A 3,841-nucleotide genomic window follows, 5' to 3' on the forward strand; every position below is an offset into this window, starting at 1 on the left:
GCAAAATTACAGTTATGAAGTAGCAACGAAAATAATTTTATGGTTGGGGGTCACCACAACATGAGGAACTATACTAAAGGGTCGCGGCATTAGGAAGGTTGAGAACCACTGGTCTAGAGGTAAGGGAAAGGGAAGAAGAAAGAGGGGCAGTAGGTGTGCCGCTGTGTAGAATGAAAGCCTTTGTTGGTCTACTCTAGCTGCATGCTTTTGAATGTCCTCTTCAATGATTGGCTTTTCCCTGTAGAAACAATCTTTCAGCAATTCCTCTCCAGCTGGGAAGCTTAACTTTCCTGAAAAGCACCGTGGTTGGCTCAAGCATGGTCTCCGAGGTAATAAGGGGTTAGGATAGCCTCATGTTTAAAAGCATGGACTTGGAATCAGCAGACCTGGGCTGGGAATCCCAGCTTTATCTATCAGAACGGACAGTGTCCTTAGGAGTCCATGCTTTCCCTCCAGGAAAATGGAGGCTAATATCATTTTCCTCACAGAGATGCGAGAAACAGATGAGAGAAATGTCTTTCAATTTAGTGTCTGAAACCTAGGAAGCATTCAATAAGTGAGGATCTCCTCACTAACTAGGAAAAAAATTAAAATGGCATATGCATATTTATTTATTTATTTAATTTATTTTTAAAAAAATATATTTTATTGATTTTTTTACAGCGAGGAAGGGAGAGGGATAGAGAGTTAGAAACATCGATGGGAGAGAAACATCGATCAGCTGCCTCCTGCACACTCCCTACTGAGGATGTGCCCGCAACCAAGGTACATGCCCTTGACTGGAATCGAACCAGGGACCCTTCAGTCTGCAGGCCGATGCTCTATCCACTGAGCCAAACCGGTCAGGGCGGCATATGCATATTTAAATGCTCATTAAATTTCCCAAGTGGCTGCTTGAAAACAACCTACATTTGATAGCCCTGAAAACTGCTTTGGCAGGCAGACTTCTCCTGAATCTTTTTTTTATGTTGTCCTGGGATTATTGACTTTTTTTTTTTTCTCACCCAAGGATATTTTTTCCAATGATTTTTAGAGAGAGTGGAAGGGAGAGGGAGAGACAGAGAGAAACACTGATGTGAGAGAGACACATCGATTGGTTGCCTCCCATATGTCCCCTACCAGGGCCGGAAGCCTGCAACAGAGGTATATGCCCTTGACTGGAATCAAACTCAGGGCCCTTCAGTCCGCAGGCCGATGCTCTGTCCACTGAACCAAACCGGCTAGGGTGGGATTAATGACTTTTTACTAAGTAGTTAATAAGTGCTAGACATTTTTCTTTTATTTAGGCTTTTACATTTTATTAATATTTTTTTTTCATCCTCATCCAACAATATGTTTCTTACTGATTTTTGAGAGGGAGGGAGAGAAAGAGAAAGAAAAACATAGATGTGAGAGAGAAGCATCAATCAGTTGTCTCTCATGTGCCCTGACCGGGGATCAAACCCACGACCTTTTGGTGTGCAGGACTACGCTCCATCCAGCTTAGCCACCTGGTAAGTATTTTATATGCATTAATTCATTTCATTCTTATGTCAGTCCTGTGAAACGGGTACTCTTATCCCTGCTTTACAGATAGGAAACGTAGCTGTAGAGAGTATGGGAATGAGTTATTTTCCCAGTAACTAGCAAATGGTAGATCTGGGATTTAACTTCAGCTGTCAGGGTCTGAGTTGTTACTTGTCATTCCTTATCCTGTTAGCTCAGATGCCATCATCTGCTGACTCACATGCTCCCACATTTCTGTGTTCCACAAAGTCTTTTTTAAAAGCTTTTGAAATAGCCCTCACTTGTTTGAGATTTATTGTCTCTGGCATGGGCATACATCCTTGCTAACACCTTTTCTTAGGTGTTCGCAAGATGGCTTTTCAAATGATTTTGGTGTTATAGGTCATTTTTTCTTAGCTGAACCTATCAGTGTATTGAAAAGGAAGGGAGTGGACAGTTTTTCTTGTTTCTCCATAGTTCACCAAATACGGTTTTTGGGACATTGTAACAGTAATTATTAGGTTTATTTGAGGAAAGTAAACTAAATGGTATATTGGTAAAATGGTCACAGATATAAAAATATTCTTAAATCAGCATAAAATATTTCTAAATTACAGCTGGCTAACCAATCATTCTATATTGCATTTACATGCCAGTGGTTCAGATAGTTAAAAAACTTTCAATATTTGTTTATTGAAATTCACAAGAGAGGAAAGTTGAACCCAGAAATCAAACACACCTGGGATTTGCATATTAACTGTGCAACGAGCCAGCAATGTGTGACCATGGGAACATCACCTAAGTGGAGTAGGTTTTCTTAACTGTAAATTAGAGATAATAAAAATGACCATGTAGGTTTGTTTTGATGATCAAATGGATTTACACTTCAGCTAGCATAGCTCATATGAGGCTCTGAATTATTGGTAGCTGCTGTTTCAACTATGACACATTTTATTGTTATTTAACACTAGAGGCCTGGTATACAAAATTCGTGCACAGGTGGGGTCCCTAGGCCTGGCCAGCGATCAGGGCCGATAGGGCCTTCCGGTTGCGGGCTGGGGCCTTCCTTCATTTCGCGCTGCCCCTAGTGGTCAGCGCACATCATAATGAGCAATCGAACTTTGGTCTGCCAGTCGAACTCTCGAAGGGACACTTTGCATATTAGCCTTTTATATATATCTCTACAAAAGAGGACACGTCACATCCCTAACAGTGTACACTTTAGTTTTAGAAATATTATAGACAGCTTTATTTTAATAGACATAATAATACAGTGAAATGGGTGCTATTGGAGATTCTGGAGCTAAGAAAATGTTGTTACCACAGTCCTTCAGGTGTAGTCAGAGGCACTAGTGATTTGTGAGTTCCTAATTAGTTTTGGCATCTCCCAATGACTTACTGGTCAGTCATTCACCCATGTACTAATCCAACATTTATTCAGATTCCTGGGCACGGTGCTGGGTGCTGTTGTCCACCTTGAGCTTCCAGGGTTTGTTTATTAATTTATCAAGTTTTTTTTCCATGCATTAGCAATAAGCGAATAAGGTAACCAAAATTTTCTGTGGCCATTTTTCCCTATCTTCCACAAGGAGGGAGCATTAAATGTGCATTAGACTTATGGGCTTAGCGCTATGGAGGCCCTGTTTGATATAATTGTAACTCAGGCCCTGGCTTGTCGCTAGAGCAAAATCCAACTGTGAGCCTTCCGAAATCTTAATCTGGTCAGCACATTGGAGCACTTACACTCTGTTACCTACCAGAACATGTACAGCTCATTTGGTATAATCCCTCTCAGGGTGAGATGAGCCTCTGCTTTGGGATTAAATTCAGGAGAGAATGTGTTGGGGAGTGACTCTGTGTATGTCTGAGAGCCAGCATATGTGGCCTATCACCTGAACCCAACTGAGTGATAGGAGGTGCGGAAGCAGTGTAGTCAGGCAGTAGGATGCCTGGGCTGCAAGTGTTGCTTTTAGTTAACAGACTTTAGTGTTGTAGATGGGGAAACTAAGGTTTAGAGAGGACGATGGATTTCATGCAAACTATTAAACCAGCTGGTGGCAAGCTTGCCTTGAATGCACCCAATACATCCTTACCTGGACCTTAATGTTTGACTGTTTCCTGTACCTGGGATGATAGTCTTCCTATTGATATTTGCATGACTTAACTCTCTCACTTAGATGTCTAGTCCTAATCCTTAGAGTTCTCCCCTACCATTCTAAGATAGCATGCTTTCCTACCCCTCTTTATTCCCGTATCCACCTTTATTTTATTTACAACACTCAGCACCACCTTACATTGTGTTTTATGTCTATTAAAATATGTGAACGTTTGTTTGTGTTTGTCTTGTCTCTTCATC

The sequence above is a fragment of the Myotis brandtii genome, unplaced genomic scaffold, assembly GCF_000412655.1.
Source record: "Myotis brandtii unplaced genomic scaffold, ASM41265v1 scaffold575, whole genome shotgun sequence".
NCBI classification, from domain to species: Eukaryota; Metazoa; Chordata; class Mammalia; order Chiroptera; family Vespertilionidae; genus Myotis; species Myotis brandtii.